Below are 18,672 nucleotides of genomic sequence, written 5' to 3'. Positions count from 1 at the left end.
GCATTCCAATATTGTAAGAAATCAGTCCTAAAACAGTCCTCGGGACTATATTCTTGGATCCTTAAGTTTCAAATTTACAAGGTTGATGATGATCGAATGTTTTTTTTTTTTTAAATCTGTCTTTTGATCGTCATATTTATTCTTAGTAAAATTGATTTTTTTATCACAGCGTATATAATATTTCCAAACAATTATAACTATGTACTATGTGTTTACATAAATGTACATATATAATGTATTTAGTAGGACTTCATCTGTTTCAGAGGATAAACTAAAGATATGTAAGGGGATTTTAGTAAAGTTCGCTGAAAAGTTCCCATATATGAATATCAGTTATAAACTTTCTTAGAAATAGGACATTGAACATTGTCAAAATGCATGATTACCAATTCCTCGCATCATGCCAGTATTTAGGCCCCTTGTGTCTTTCTTGTATATTTGTTGAGTTCATTTTTGGTAAAAATTAAATTGTTAGACCATATCAAGGACTGAATAAGTCTCCATTTACTTATGTTTCCTTCTGTAACTTAATTTGACATTGTTAATAATTTCAACTTGTCGATCTGAAAGTCAATATTCGTAAAGTATACATAAAAATTGATAGAGACAGTTGACTTTAAATGAAAGGTTTTATTCAAATGCTTCAATTATAAATTGAACATTGAGTATCAAAAGTCAAATATCCTTGTTTAGTCAACAATGAAGTGATCTGGCTCGCGTATTTCTTGTTTTAATAGTATCCTCTAGCGCGGCGATCTGTAATAAAATAAATTAGATTGTATTTCATAATTCAGTTGATATTGCTATTCCACTCAAGATTTTGATTGTCAAAACTCTTAATTTATGTGAACAGAAAAGGCGATCAAAGGGAATTTGAAAAAGGTTTGACAAACTAAAAAAGTAAAAGTAAAGATAGTCAATTTGAAGAATATAATAAAATGCATCATATATATTTCATGTTATTTTTACATACGAGACATGGACAGATACTCACATCCTAAACAGCAGAAGGCGATCGGATGTGGGAAACGGGCAATAATTTTGCAATATTCTCCGCCGTAACACTGGGAGTTGTAATAGCATCTGCGTTGAAAATCGCATTTTTCGTATCCAATAAAAGGGCTGAGGGCTAAATTTTAAAAAGTTTGTAGAATTAATTTAAACTCTTTTATACAATTACTGAAGTTTGTAGATTTCACCTATGTAATGATCATGAGCGCTTTATTTCTTTATTTATCTATGAATTAAATCAAATATTTATTATTGTTAATATTAAAACTAGTCATAAAACACCAAAAATGGCTTAGTGGGTCTACCCTTCAGAACGGAAGACGAATGATTTTATTTATCTTAAATTATGTTCATGAATATTTTTTCATTAGTATTATCTCTTCTCCCTAATTTTGTGAGCATGATTACTCATAGGAGTTTAGATAGATTTTCACAATTTTTCTTAGAAAAAAGAAATTGCTTATTAAGTTCAAAGAAAAAAATCCATCATATATATTTTTATTCAAATCTTGTAGTGAGGAAAACAGGTAACAGTCAATCAAAGTCTGTTAGCATATATAATGTTTATTTCAAATATCTACTGAAGTTGCTCTTATCATTTCTTAAGAGTTGAAAGGTTAATTTCATTTCTTTCTTAAATTCTTTCAAGAATACTGAAGTAGTAATATTTTTATTTTCATACCTGATGCTGTTTCTTGTTTTCCATACTGACCACTTGTATATATAAATCAAGGTGTTAATACAGATTCGAACATTTTTGGGTTCTCCAGCGAATCCCAATAAAACAATATACATCAAATTTTATTGGATTCACTATTTATTTTTAACACTATATTTTACGAGGGGTTATCAAAAAGTTCGTGGACTAGCGTCATAAAATTAAAACTGCTTTAGGCACATCAATGAATTTTAAAATATCTAGTTAGCATCATCTTTTCTATCTAAAGAATAAACCATAAATCATAAATTTTATTTTTTAATAAATTAGTAATGTTTTTGTAAGCAATGGTATGTCCAGGCGGCGCAACCTCGAACACGACGTTTTTGCGACCCATGTGTAACTGAGAAAAACTCTTTTGAAATGATCATTTGACATCCAAAAATCCCGTTAATTCAGGTATGTGTCGGGACACAATTGTTCCATAAAATATGAAAATTTCACTTCATTCTGGAAGTTCTATGAAATTTTTATCGTAAATTTTCACGGAATGCCCAAACAAATGAGGCATTGAAAATGACGTCAAAAGGGGGGAGGGAATCTCATCAAAAAGTGTATGAGGTATAAGAAGCGGATATTGAAAAAACAATGACGTTCTCGGACGTCATGAAAATAAACGACGACAGCGCCGGGTGATCATATAATGTCGTTTTCATATTATAATAATTTGGCAAATAATGAACGTATCAGGCTAAAAATTTCAACATTTCTTTATTTTTTGTTGTTTTATATTACATATAAATTTTGAAAGCACAGACTACATAGTACTAATTTTATAGCCTCAGTCCACGAACTTTTTGATAACCCCTCGTATTTATATTTATATATTATATTAGAATACTGTACCATTGAAACCTACTAGAACAAAAAAATATTTTTGTTTCCATGTCAACAAGAGTCTAGTTTTATTTTAAGAATTAAAATTAATAGTATACTTACCAGTCGTCATGGCCACCAGGCAGAGAACGGTCAATATAACCAAGAGTTTTCCCATGTTGATTTAGGACACTGCAGATGACTAGATGGTCGAGAATGAGGCTTTATATACTGTCAGAGTATCTGCATCAACCAATCAGTGCGTCTTAAAACAGTTTCCTTGCTGAATAATTTTCTAAGAAAAAATATATTAAAAAAATCATATAAATCGTTTGGAAAGCCAGATGATAATTGTCTTCATGAATATTTTCATTTATATTTTCACCTTATTAAGGAATAATAATAGCCTCCTGATCAATTAATTTAATATTTGCTGTAAATAGTTTAGCTTTATAAAAATATGAAAAAAACATTTTGACCATTGCATGAGGGCTGATCCAAAAGTTATGTCAGAGTGTCCATATCTTTCATATTTGGCGTCATATTATCAAATATAATAAACCAAATGATGCACATACATGTATATAAATCCAATTAACACTGAAATTTTCATTTAATAATGTTAAATTTATTTTATTTTATAAATGTTTAAAACCTATAACAAAGGGGATGTCGTCGCGTCACAGCTAGACGTCACGTTTTAAAGTGTATTTTTCTTACAATTAAAAAGACCATAACATTAAAAAGTATGGAAATAAAAGGACCTAATCGGCCAAAATCGACCTTTTTAAAGACAATACTAACGTCATTTTCTAGTCTTTGGTTGAATATGGAACGCCGTCACTGCCTTCATTGCGTCAACCTTCCATTACCTTATGTCAACACTTTGTGACATTTACTCATACAACTGTTGCATTGTGTCAACTTTCCTTTGCATTATGTTGACTCTTTATCAAATTTACACACACTGCTATTACATTGCGTTAACTTTGCGTATTTTACGACAGTTACTCACAACTTCAATATTATTTTGTGTCAACCATCCATTGCATTATATCAGCTCTTTATGGTATTTAGTAAAAAGATTTTTTTACGTGATGTAAAATATATTTATATAATTTCAACATAGTACTCAGTATTACATTAAGTGCACTCTCTTCTATTCAGTTTAAGTAGTTCATGATATGATGGGAATTTATCTTAATTCATATCAAGTCGCTGTAGTGCAATGTCAGAATTTCATTACATGATGTGAAAAAATTGTCACATGCGGTCAATCTTTTTACTACATTATGTTATCAATATGCTACATGACGACATGAATCAATTTCATAATGTGAATCTCTGCCCTTACTTTTTGGCAAATCGTTATTATGTTATGCCATTGTAATTCTACATTGTGTCAAATATCCTAAGCCTCTTGTCAGCATATCTTAGACTATTTCAACTCTTTATTCTGTGGAGTGAATCAAAAAAATATTTATTCGATAAAGTATTACCATAATATGATTTATGCTAAGCGATCATAAGACAGATTATATTCCTTCAATGGGTTATGCCTTATGTTCATTTTGTGCTTTCCAATATTACATGCAAGTTACACATGCAAATAATCTTAATAAAACACACCTAATATTAAATTATATGTACAAGACCTTATTATTCCTTAATTGAATATCAAGTTCAAACTTATAAATGTAGGATTATAGTATGTTCCTGTGTAATCTTTATTGACGATTGTTTTTTAATGTCGAAATGTAATGGCGTTTAATCTGATAATTATCGTAAATCAAATTTTATGTGTCATGCAGCAATTTTATTTTATTTTGATACTTTTTTTCATAAAAGTTTGAAACTCCTGATCTTTCTAAAAACATTGTCCTAAGATTTTTATTAGTCTTTAACCCCCCTATTTTTTCAAAAAGTATAAACACATCGTACATCACACATGCACTGGTAGGTTGAAGGGAGGAGGGGGTTAGAAATCCCCCCGTCCCATCTTTAGTGACCAAAATATACATGAAATTAATACATTGGTTTTACTGTCTAGTACATTGCATTAGTTTCACATTAGGTTAGCTGAAATAAGTTGAAAACTTTTTTTTCTAAAAAACTCCTGAAGCCCGAGAGCTTCTTCGCTTTCACCCCTAGCTTGGTCTCCAACCATATCATGTTCCAGATTCCGATTTCCATGCTTCCTAAGCCAAAGGCATGGTCAATTGATTTAAATGAGGGGTTGGTAGATTTTTAAAATAAAATTCTGGCCTTGGAATGGTTGGAAAAAATTTGACTAATTTCAGTAACGTATAAACTTTTTTGAAAGGGGGGGGGGCAGCCAGAAAAAAATTCTTTTCAAGAAAAAAAAATTGACAAGCAAAAAAAAAATTGTCCAAACTCAAAAATCCTATTTTTATTGGGGGGGGGGGGGGGGGGGGCGACTTCGATCAATCCTATTTCTTTTCAAATATACTACATTACCCTTAGTGGACTAAACTTCAAGAAAAAGTGTGTGTGTGGGGGGGGGGGTTGACTGGACTTTCAATGAACATTACATTTTCTTTAGTAAAGTTAAGACTGGAAAAAGATGGGGGCTGATATTGTATGCCCATTATTCGTCCTAATCAATCAGGACCCCCCTCCCAGTCGTGAAAACACGGTCTTCAACATTCATTATATACTAGATATACAGATTTGAAATAATGTTCATATATTTTTACATCACGTAATGAATTTCTGGAATCAACATGATAAAGAGTTAACACAATGTTAAGAAATTTTTAAATCATATAAGAAAGAGTTGACATAACGTAAATATATATCCACATCACGGAAATGGAGTTTTGACATATAGATGTAATAAAGTGTCGATGTACTCAGTAATACAAAGATATGTTCACATTATGTTATAAACTTTTTTCACCATTTAATAAAGCACTGACATAAAGTTAAGATGTATTAATCTCACATCATGATGCTCACGGTGTAAAATAAAGATGCATTCATATCACATGATAAAGCCTTGATATAATGGAAATATATTCACTCCCAAAAAGGAATGGACTTTTGACTTCACATAATGATAAGTTTAGTTATAGAACACATGTAAAACAAAATTTACTTGACGTAGTGAAAATTTGACCTCACGTATTTTAAAGAAATGAAATGACGTAAAGAAAAATTTATTTCTTAATTAAAAAATGAATTTGATATTTGAAGATTCATGAGGTTATGAACTACGACGTTTCACGCCAGCATACTGTAAACGTATTACATTTGGCTGTGTATTCTTTTTAGCGTTTTTGTCGGAAAGCAACTTCAGCTAATTCAAATACAACGCTAAATATCTTGCACATACAAACATGAATAAGAACATTAAGAAATTCGCTGAATCAAAACTACGCTAACTCGTTGAAAATCAATTTCAGCCAAATATGGTACACGCTAAATATGGTACGAGGGCTGTTCAATAAATAATGTCCTGAACTATATGACATACAATGCAGATATCATATGATATTAAACTTGACTTTCTCTCATTATTGAATCTTTCATGAATTTATAAGTTTATGTGACCACTTTTCATCACAAAGTTTCATCGTGAGAAGCTGGGAAACAAGGGCTATTCGAGACACTGCATTATAAATGAATGGTAAAGAATCAGTAAACTAGAGTGAAAATAAAAGCTTCAATAAAGCTGCTGTAAAACTTATTAAAAATCCCAAAGAAATATTCACTGAAATATCTGACATTTACATCAACCAATACCTGTTTTATAGACAAATGAGCAGGTGGATTTCAATGATAAAAAATTATATAATGGGCATCAAAAATGGGTACCGTCCTTGCCAACAAAAATTATAACAACTTATGTACTGTTCTCCAAATTTCAACAAATAATATTTGATGATGTATGATTGACTTTAAGATACAAATGTATGATTGGATTTAAGATGCAAATTTGATAAACCTCATATCGGGAGTAGTTTACACTGTTTTTAAGAAACGTTTGACGGTAAAAAAGTTTAGTACTCAAAGGCACCCTATATTTTAGTCCGAAATATCTGACGTTTTCCAGGCTTTTTTTTTACGATTTTGGTATTTTACATGCCAGGAAAACGTCAGAACCGGTGCCATTACGAAAACTGGAAATTTCGCCCACTTCAACCGGAGTTGATTTTAAATACTTGTGAACCGAACTAAATGCCAAAATCAGAATTTATCGGGAGCACAATGCCTGTAGTACTCACCCATATTAATGAAAAGAAAATATCACTCCATATTTCGTTACAGAACCTGCACAATATTTAAATGCACGAAATGTTAACAAATCTCATCAATCTGATCAAATGTTTTCATCTGATTGTATACTTTATAATTGAACCATAGAAACGATATTGGTAAGTACTCAATGTATTGTACTATTCATAACTTGTGACTTTGAAATTTAATTCGGTTTGCAAGTATCTAAAATGATCTCGAGAATGCCGCCTCCAGTTGGAGGCGGCGATTTCCCAGTTTTCGTAATGGCGCCGGTTCAGACGTTTCCCTAGCATGTAAAATATCAAAATCGTAAACAAGCCAGGAAACGTTAGATTTTTCGGACTACCTATATTTTGAAAAATGATTGAAAACGACAGCATGTACGAAAGTCTTAACAATTATTTTAAAATATCAGTAATTGTGGTTATCCACGTTTGTTTGATATTCTAACGGATATTGAAACATGAATCTATTGCTGAAAACCCTCAAAACAAAATTTACCATAAGATGTACTTGATAAAAACGGCGAAGGTCTGACAAGAGCAAAGGTATGCAAGAGCACAAAGACAGATTTATATGCAATTTTCTTAAATATTAGTGGTATTGTTGTTCAAATTCGTATATGGGGAGACAGTTTATCATCTGGAGGAGTCTAGAAGCAATTTTTTTGCAAGAAAAATCGAAAGGTTTATTAGAGGAAAGACCCAGAATCAGGAATCCACTACACTGAATTTTGTTCATGACAGCGTCCAAACCCGCATGCCCTGAAGAGTAAAGGGGTTTTCGAGATAAACAGATAGTTAATGTTTTTTTTTTTCACATTAACAATATTCGCCAGATCTTTGACCTTTTGACTTGTTTCTATTTCCAAACTTGAAAAAAACACCTTTCAGAAGGAAGAAACAAGTCCAGGAAATCATTGGATCTGCCATTTTCCAGTATACTAAGGGTCATATCCAAAAATGAGTTCTAAAAACAATCAGAAATTGGATAAAAAATGTTACGGACATGTGTTTTAATTAAAAGAGATTGATAAGTAAAATCATGAAGACTAAATCATTGAAAAGCGTCTTATGCCTCTTTCTGAGCACCGAGGACATTATTTATTGAACAGCCCTTGTACATTTACAGTACTTCATGAAGTGCTTATGCGCTATATGCCGGTGTGAAGCTTTGTAGTTCATATACTTCATGAATATTCAAAAATTAAATTCATTTCTTATATTTACATTTTTTTTCAGATGATTTGCCACAAAATTTATGCCGTTCAACTGTCCTTTTTAATGCAAATAGTTGGCACCATAGTTTTGACGTCAAGTGCAGTTTTATGACGTAACAATGGAGATATTTATGCTCATCAATGGTAGTTCGTGAGAAAATAAACAGTCTTCCTTTTTGCAAAGAATCTAAGGAAAATTATTTGGAAATGTAAATATTAAAGTTTTAACCCAATGTAAATATATTTTCACTTTACATAATGAACTTCTGACTTCAAGTTATAAAGTGTTAACATAACGGTAAAATATATTTACTTCATGTAATGCAGCATTGACATGATGTTAAGATATTTTTACATCACCTCATAAAAAAAATGTCATAATGTAAAAATATATTCACATCACGTAATGATAACAAATGCATAGTTTTATGCTATAAGGAGTGATGGCGTTTCATAGTAGAAGATTAAATGACGCCATTTATAATTTTGATCATGAACACTGTTATTTTACTCTTATGTATTGAACAAAGGAATTGTGGAAATGGAAGAAAAAAACGCCGCGACGAGCTGTAATGCATTTTTTCCTTCAAAATGGAGAAATTGTCAATTAAGACAGTTACTTTGATTAATAAGACTCACAGAGGAAAATAATGTAAATAAGATACTTCTTTTTAGATGGTTTCAGTAGTTTTGGAAGAGTAATGGATCATTGACTGATCAGCAGAGGACAAGAAGACCGAAAGATGGCAGGTCGGACGGAAACATTCAATGGTGTCCGACATTGTCAAAAAATCCAGATGGTTCGAGAGACATGTGAAATTTTAAGTTTGCCTTATGCTACTGTTCAAAGAATTTTGACAGCTAGGGGACTTAATTATGAAAATAGTGAGTGTACGATGGGTACCAAGAATTTTAAAAGAAAGTCAAATTAGTGAACGTGTTCAAGAATCTCAAGTATTTTTTTTAGTAAAACGAAAAGGGAAACGTTTGAATGTATGAGGAAACATATCCGTCATATGACGTTATTTAGGTGACGCGACCACATAATCGCACGTTGTGTATAACTCGATGATATTTTGAAAAGTATAAATCATATTGAATAGAAATTTTCAGGAATGATTTGAAGTAAATGCTGCTTCCATCATTTATGATTTTATTGTTTTACGTCAACTAGCAGCGATTTTATCGAAGTTGTGACATTACTTTTGGATCAACCCTCGTAATATCGAATCGGCAAAATTTTTCCTATATTTTTATAATTCTGTAAGACAATTTGTTAATCATTTTTGTGATTTCTGTAATCATTTATTATAGATCTAAATGTTTTATATCATATTACACCTATTTTTTTTAGTTATTCTATTACACAGGTAAACTCAATTGTCCGATAACACACAGTGTAAAATGCAATTGATATCATTTTAAGTTTTGTAAGGTCACTTCCAATTTTATTTCATGCCAATAAACAGTGTATTTGCTCAGGGAAATTCGATATCTCCTTTATAAAATAATATATAACGCAGATTTTACATCAATTAAATTAATATATCTGCCCTTAGTGAAGGAGTATTAAGCACAAAGAAATTCACTTTTATAAGTATATCAACTTCTGCCCCAACCCAGAGTTGAACTCGATTCCTCTGACAAATCTTAAGTATATTAATTTTAGTAAATACTATGACTTACTTTGAAACTGTATTCTGGAACGTTTTTTTTAAAGTGTTAAGAATTTATATTTAATTACATTTATACCAATGATGTACCTTTTAAAATATACTGAAAGGAAAAAGAAACGCATAATAAACTTTTGAATAAAATTAAAACTTTTATTTTCAATATGTTTTCCAGTATTGTTATCAAACATTTTAATTCAACTTTAAACAACAAGTAACCGAAATCTTGTGTGAGTTTGACTGATAATTCCTGAGTTATTGAAACTGATATGTCGATACCCCCCAAAATTAAAATTAAAATTATCATCATCTCCCTTGCGCATCAGTAACAGCCTTGACTTTCTTATGCATTGAGTTCACCAGAGCATTTATCTTTCTCAAGGATTATCATCCAAGCCTTCCGACGGTATAGTCTTAATGATTGAGAGTAGCTGTATTATTCCAAAGCCAACAAATCCCCCCGCCCAATGAATCCCACGAATTTTCGATTTAGGATATAATTTACAGAATCTAGCTGATTTGGTACACGTGAATGTTTGTAAGGAAGTATCGACAAACACTGGCTACATTTTCACAACGTGAACATGTTAAAAGCAATACGCATACGGCGCGTACGTACGTTGTGCGAGTAAAATCGACGTAAAGTTGCCAAGCTTGCGTACCAAATTAGAGCAGAGAGATTCTGTCAGTATTAGGGTGAAAGTATGAGTAGGATTGCCTGCTGTAAAAGTATCGGTTTCAGTGATAATGATTTGACAATAACCGATTAATTACCGTTTTCTGAGAGACTGTAGGCAATCTGGATACATTTCATTTGCCGAATACGAAAATAACTCCCATATTCATGACTGGTTTTCTTAATTTTTCATTGAAAATGACAGTTTAAAATACAGTTTTTCATCTTGTTTACCTACAAATTATGCCCCGAAACACCTTATTTGACCAAGCTAAAGTTGTAAAGCATCAATAAAGGAATTTATTTCTCAAGTTTGATAAATCTGTAGGCACCTTTCATTTACTAGATCTTGACCTTAAGTTACTCTCTGACAACCGAAAAAACATTTTTGGTTGAAAAGTTAAAAACAAACTGCACAGCAACATGTTGTTGCCTTTTTATTCACTTATGCAAGTCAATTACTAGACCCAATGTAACTTCCGTCAGCCATACCATGATTGCAAGAAATTAGTAATGAATGCAAATATCGGAAAACGATGTCTATAACTCTAATGCACTACAAAATGTGATCACAAAATTGTCATCATCAACATGCACGTGTATTTGGCCTTTTATCACTTCCCCTACGTGACACCATACATTTCATGGTTGAGTAATTTTGACCAGCGATTTTAGTGCACAGTAACAAAAATACACATCTGACCAATTTTCATAGTTTTCGGCCACATAGTTAAATACTTTTCGCTATTATGCTATTATGCGTTACTTTTTCCTTTCAGTATAATATAACATGCATACATACAAGTTTAACTCCCTTTTTATGTAAGAAAGTGGATTGATTAAATATAAGATATAACACTCTGAAATTTACAGTAAAAAATACTTTGATTAATTATAGTTTAACTTTAAACCATAGTAAATTATAGTTTACTGTACTTTTTTGTTAAGGGACCTACGAAATCTGTCTCCTTTCGATAAGGAACAGCGCACAAGACCGCTCTCCCATCCAGGCAATCCAAAAATGGGTAATCCAAAGAAAATCCAATTTGAAAACATGATATGTTTGTGAAACACTAATGCCTCTGTATGGCAATATAGCGAAGGTTAAACTTTTCTTTAATACAAATTCAATAAAATTGGTAAACAAAGTAAGGTATTCTCACAGGAAATACAATTGGGATATATGAAAGTAGGCCAAGGTTAAAGTTTTTAAACCATAATAAGTATGAAAGCACTAGCCCTTACCCTCCAAAGGTTATGGTCAAGGTTTGTTTTTTTTTTAAAGTAAGTCAAACTCCAAGGTTAAGGTCAAAGAGTCAAAGTACTTGGGTTAAAGGGTCTTCTCCCAAGGATTACATACATGTATGTGAAGTATGAGAGCACAAGCCCTTAGCGTTCAAAAAATAAAAAAAATATGGCCAAGGTTAGTGTTTTTATTAGAACGAAAATCTCCTAGGTCAAGACCAAAAGGTCAAGGAAATTGGTATTCAATGAAAGGGTTTGCCACGAAAAACACATATGTGAAGTATGGAAGCCCTGTCCATAACCCTTCAAAAGTTATGGTCATGGTTAAAAATTTTAAAAAGTAGGTCAAAGTTCTTGATATCAAATTAAAGGTCTTGTGACAAATATTAAATATGTAAAGTATAAAAGCACTAGGGCTAACTCTTTAAAGTTATGGTCAAGGTTTCCTTTTAAAAATTGGTCAAAATCCAAGGTCAAGGTCAAAGGATCAAAGTTCTTGGTATCCAAAGAAGGACCTTCCTACAAGAATTAAATATATAAAGTTTAAAAGCATTAGCCCTTATTGTTCAAAAGTTATGGTAACGGTTAAAGTTTGTTCATAAGTACGAAAATCTCCAAGGTCAAGATGAAAAGATCAAAGTTGTTGGTATCCAACCTAATATCTTTCACAAGGAATATGTAAATGAAATATTAAAGTCCAGGTATCTACTGTTCAAAAGATATGGACAGAGTAAAAGTTTCGATTTTTTTGTAAAAGTGGGTCAAAATCCAAGGTCAAGGTCAAAAAGTCAAATTTGGTGGTACCCAAAGAAAGGTCTTGCCACAAGAAATGCACATATAAAATATGAAAGTCATAGCTCTACTTAATCAAAGGTTATGTGCATGGTTAAAGTTTTTGCGGACAATCAGACAAACAGACAGACGGACGGACACGATAAAAACTATATACTCCCCGAAACTTCGTTTACGGGGGCATAATAATTGCTTAACAATTAATATGAAAAACAAGAGGCCCAGGGGCCACAGCGCTCACCTGAGCACATCAGGTAGGAAAAAACACAAATCAAATCAGAACAGTTTACTGAGAGGGGGGCTTGAATTATAACCCCCAGAGGGTCATGATTTGAACAAACTTAAATCTACACTACCTGAGGATGATTCCATATAAATATCACTAATCATGGCTTTGAAGTACTTGAAAAAGAAGATTTTAAAAGGTTTTCCTATATATCCCTATGTAAAACATTGGTCGGCCATTTTGGCCCCACCCTAGCCCCGGGGGGTCATGATTTGAACAAACTTGAATCTACACTACCTGAAGATGATTCCACATGAGTTTCATCTTTCCTGGACCAGTGGTTCTTGAGAAGAAGATTTTTAAAGATTTTTCCTATATATTCCTATGAAAAATTTTGGTCGGCCAATTTGGCCCCACCCTAGCCCCGGGGGTCATGATTTGAACAAATTTGAATCTACACTACCTGAGGATGATTCCACATGAGTTTCATCTTTCCTGGCCCAGTGGTTCTTGAGAAGAAGATTTTTGAACAATGCCATGAATTTTTCTCTAATTCATAATTATCTCCCCTTAGAAAAGGGAGTGGCCCTTCATTTGAACAAACTTGAATCCCCTTTACCCAAGGATACTTTGTAGCAAATGTGGTTGAAATTGGCCCAGTGGTTCTTGAGAAGAAGATGAAAATGTGAAAAAATTACAACGACGACGACGACAACGACGACGACAACGACAGACAACGGACAAATTTTGATCAGAAGAGCTCACTTGAGCCTTCGGCTTAGGTGAGCTAAAAAGTCCACCAGCACTGAGTTATTGCTAAATTGTATTTGTTGACAGAGAACATGTATCGACCAAAGAACTTGCCACACGACTTTAAACAAGATTTTTGAAATCCTGTTTCATCAGCTTGTTTGTCAATAGCCGTTTTAACAATTGGTTGTATGAAAAACATGCCTTAATAAATATATACTGAGTTGCGTTAGCTGTAATTTTTCGTCCAAATATTACGAAAATATAATAATTCGTGGAAATATTTTTCCCTGCAATTAAATTTTCTTCAAAACAAGGTGGTACCATCTATAATACTGAATTGCATTTAATAAAATCTACATATATCCAGTGACATCTCAGGCCTGCTATATGCAAGTAGTGAGGCTGGACTTTTTTTTAAAATAGTCTTTAACGTGGGTTTTGATTCATGTTCTTAAATTTTTATGTAGACCTGCTTCGCTCTCCCCCGCCTCCCCCCACCTTATTTTGTAACTTTAAGGTAAACTTTTCAAACAGATTTAAAGACTGGTGAACAAATAAATTAATAGAGACAGGTGACTTTAAATGCAAGCTTTTATTCAAATGCTTCAATTCTGAATTGAACATTGAGTACCAAAAGCCAAATATCCTTGTTATGTCAACAATGAAGTGATCTGGCTCGTCTAATTCTTGTCCTAATAGTATCCTCTACCGCCGCCATCTGTAATAAACATAATTTAGATTGTATTTCATCATTCAGTTGATATTGCAATTCCAGTCGTAATATCGACCGTCAAGATTCTTAATTCTAGGAACAGAAAAACCATCCAAAGGAAAAGGAAAGAAAAACGTTTGGCAAACAAATCTTATGTCAAGTGGAAAACCAAATGATAATTACAAGTACAGATCTACAATAAATATTATCTATTTTCTTTTACTAATTCTACATGTCTCATATCTTAAAAAACTTACAATTTTATATTTATGCTGCAAATTACTTTTGACAAACTTATCGATCGTGCAGAATTGTTTTTGTAACATATTTGATCGTAGATTGTGCCTGGATCAGTTTAATTCGTTTACGGTTTTATCATGTTTGTGCTGCAAGAATTGCGATAATATCGTTTTGTTTTAATGAGTACGTAAATTGTAATAATATTACTACTCGAATGGGAATGTTTTGATTGTTCGTTTTGTTGTTAAACGTCCCTCTCGAGAATTTTTCACTCAAAAAGAGAGCTGCAAGATTTGTACTGGTACTCGACACTTACTGCCATTTAGCAGCGAGGGATATTTTTCGTGCCAGCATGTACTGCGTCACGGAAACTCGGTTTAGGCAGTCTCATCTGAAGGATCGGTCTCCACATCCCACAGTGGGATTCGAACCCGCGATGTTAGGCTTCACTCCTTAATCCGAGACTCTAGAGCAGACGCCTTAACCACTGCACCATGCAGGCAACAAAATGTTATTATTGTAATGTGCATATTTTTTTTCTAAAATAGTAGCATCATTTTCTACCTCATTATTATTTAAGATAGACTAGTAATATGTACAAGAATAATTGAATACAATTACAATATATCTTTTTATACAAATTCAGACCTATACATGAAACTTGGTGCCTTTGAGCAGTGAGAGATCTTTTTTTTCGTGTCAGCACCCTCTGCGAAACGGAACCTCGGTTTATACATGTACGCTCTCAACCGAAGTATCAGTCTCCAGATCTTACAGTTGGATTTGAACCCGCAATGTGAGGATCAACTCTTTACTCCGAGAGTCTAAAGCGATCATTTACCTTTTTTCATTCTGGTCTGATACAAATTAAATGTTTTTTAATATCCGGAATGAAGAAAAAATGTGTTGATCTGTGAAAAAATCAGACACGGTTTAAGGTTCTACGGCAAGAAATAGAACTGTTGAGATGAAGATAACGTTCTCAAATGTCTAATCATTGGTGTCCAGATATAAACATTTATTCATTAATCAGTCTAATTTATTTAAGGAATGAAGCTTATTTCAAGTTTTGTTATAAGTTGAAATAAGCTTCATTCCTCATAATTTAATTTCAATGTAGACAATGAGACAATTTTTCCATTTTTCCTTTCGGAAACAGGCTTCAAATATCGCATATTTTAAAAGTTAACGTCAAGCGGAGTAACACGTTTTTGACGTAACTCATTGTGACGTAGGCAAGTTATGTTATACAAAATGGATAAAACCGTTTAACCAATCAAATGACGTGTTACAACTAAATTAAATTATTTTCTTTTATTAAAGAGATTATAAGGAAGTATAACAAGAAACTTTATATACAGATTTTTTGAGATGTTAATTTTTTTTTCAAGTTTAGTGTTGTACACCTGACCAACTAGATGCTAAAACTTGATCTCGGGAAGGATTACAATTAATACATCTAATATCACTGCATTTTTTCGTCTTACATTGTGAAGAGAATTGCATGAAAACAATTAAGTAAAAGTATGAATAAAATCTTGTTTAAATATATCCGACTTTTGAACGTGACGATTAATTATGTAAAATGCTTCAGTTGATAATTTGATTTTAGAAGTGGTTTTGTTATGATTCTCAATTTCTTGAAAATTTGAGACAAATTTTATCATAATTATCCAGGCACGTATCATCGTTTTTGAAAGTGGGGGAGGGGGCAGCCAGAGAGAATTTTTTTTTTACATACCTGAAAAAAGTTGGCAATGAAGTGATTAAACAACCGTAGAATATAGGGTCCTTGTGTTGCGGTTTTGATAAACGTCCAGACCCCCACGAACCAACTTCATTTGTATTCAAAGGAAACAAAATGTTACATAATAAAGATGGATTGTTTACCTTTTCCCAATCAGTCATTCCTTCTCAATTTAAAAAGAATTTTAATGAGATAAGAAAACCTTAACCCTCATAAGGAATTTTTTCTTCTTTAATCATTCACAACACAATCAAGATATTTAACATAGAAATCAAAATCTTGACATATCATCTAATGTCAGATATGCGACATTTTTCTTTATTTGTTTCATCCTGTTTTTTTATACACAGACCAATATTTATATTCTCGTGACTAATACATGAGATGAAGAGCACTGATCTACATGTATATTATCGACGTTCTTTCAATTAAGAATGGTTACTTTCATTCATATATTGACTCGATCTCAGGCAAAAACACGTCAGGGTAGTACATGTAGTATTTAACTGATTATAGAAAATAGGTAAACTAACAACAAAACTGTATCACAATCGACATGAATTAAGCTCTCACATCCTCAACTTTCTCTATTTTAAGTTTTAATACTCTTTCATGGGCTGGAAGTGGTTTCTTTACTGGTGAATCTATGTATTTTTAATTATCTTTAAAATTTTCTAAAAATAAATGAAACAATCTGCTGTGGATATCCGATTTTGATTGTCGAAAACACGTCAAGCATATTAAAATCGTCCATTGTATTTTTCAAAAATTGAGGAATTAAATACGATAGGCATAACTATTAGAAAAATATAAATCAATTTCAAATGTTTCTGTAAAATAATTCATTTGTCAGAAGAACATGTAATAATCGAAATGCATAGTCAATTTCATTAAAAGATAAAGGTAAAATATAAGAGGCAAAAGATGTAAAAAATATTGTTGAAAAGAGATTGTTTTTAATTCTTACACACAGAAAAAACATAAACAGAAAGCAAATCCTTTATTGACACTTCGCTTTGTTGCTCTATATGTGATTTAATTTAAGGTTATGTTTAAAAAAAAATGTCTGCTTGTCCAATCCAAACTCAAGGTTAAAAAAAGAGTCGGTGGTTAAGTGGTATAGTCTTTTTTCGAAGAAAATTTATTTCAACATATATATCGGAATAGGAAAATTCAGGGGGAAAAAATCTTATTTCCTGGAGGTTGAAAAAACGTTTTGAGTAGGGTAACATTCAGAAGGGAGGGGGCAACCATTTTTCTCTAAAGATGGTCTAAACTATATTCTGATCTATCATAAAGACGTCGTGCACTTTAAATAAATCATACAGGAGGAAATGATAAATTACAAACTGCAGAAATAAACTTTCTCATTTGTGAACATTGGATATAAATCAATCTGATATTTGATTTTAAGTTCATTGGAAGTCATTGGGAACATGACCAAAAGATTGAAAAGGATGCATTTTAACATGTTTAATGGTGTGGTCCTAGTCTCTGCATTAAAAAAATAAAATTTAATTCTAAAAATAGAGCGTTACTATAGACAATTGGAGGATATGTATTAAGGTATTAAAAACTGAAAAATAGATTATTTTGATGTTCTGTGGTTTGTTTGCTTGCTTGTTTATTTGCTTGTTTTCTGACACCTTTTTTTTAATTTTCAAAGCAAATTAAACCAAACTTAACATATTAGCAACTTTTCTGTTCACTGAAAACAGATTTTTTTTTTATTGAAAATAAACTAACTCGCAGCTATTGCTTATGTAATTTTTTTGTCTTATGACACACAGATGCAATATTTTATGGTGATAAACTGTCATTAACAATTGACATTAATTAGTTTGCTTTTAACATAATTTGCATTTAATTTAAGACATTATTTTGTTCGGGCTCATGGTCAGACATTAATATCCTGAATTCCAAAATTCTCCAAAAATCCCTGGAAGCGAAGATAAATAATGGGTTCCAGTTAATACTCTTCCAAGTCGTTTTTTTTTAAATTATCACCAACATATAAAAAGCAGTGGAGGGGAAAATTTAAAATAGCAAATAAAAAAATATTTGAAAGGACTTTAAGAACATTTGAAATCACAAAATTTAACTAAAATCAATCACATCGGAACTCCTCAACATTTTAAAATTACTCCCAACAATATCTTCAAACTTCTTGACATTATTAGATAGTTGGGGTTTTTCTATAAAGATAAGACTTGAAAAGAAATTAAAATACCTCGTACCTTGTCATTTTGTCATCTGTAAAATTATTCTGTAAAAATAAAATTCTGGACATTCTGATTATACACACAAGAAGTTGACTATGAAAAGATGTTCGGGTTTCTCATTGACAATATCGTTATGATTTTTGTAGATTACGTCTTCAAACAATCTGTTGTAATCATCAGAGGTATTTAAAAAAACATATTAGCAGGTGTATTTTTGTATTTATATGAAGCAGAATTTATTCAAATTATTTACACGAAGTAGTCTCAGTTTTATTCAAAATGCAAGATCATGATTTACATACCATCAATTTCTAATGCAAGGTAAGCTCTTCACAAATCACAACCTCTTGGAAGGTGGGGCC

At 31.9% G+C, this 18,672-nt stretch overlaps 1 long non-coding RNA gene across 1 annotated transcript; it reads right to left on the bottom strand.

Annotated features, from left to right (window-relative positions):
- Positions 1-610: 610 nt before the first annotated feature.
- On the bottom strand, positions 611-2,752 carry LOC134267567 (uncharacterized). The gene is made up of 3 exons (XR_009992179.1): positions 2,669-2,752; positions 995-1,129; positions 611-756 (listed from the first exon to the last, which is right to left on the bottom strand). It is a non-coding gene; the product is annotated as an uncharacterized LOC134267567 (long non-coding RNA).
- Between the last annotated feature and the right edge of the window lie 15,920 nt (positions 2,753-18,672).

Source organism: Saccostrea cucullata, unplaced genomic scaffold (genome assembly GCF_032062105.1).
Source record: "Saccostrea cucullata isolate Sc308-1 unplaced genomic scaffold, CSIRO_AGI_Scuc_v1 ctg10458, whole genome shotgun sequence".
NCBI lineage: Eukaryota > Metazoa > Mollusca > Bivalvia > Ostreida > Ostreidae > Saccostrea > Saccostrea cuccullata.
This window is presented reverse-complemented; position numbering and strand designations above follow the sequence as displayed.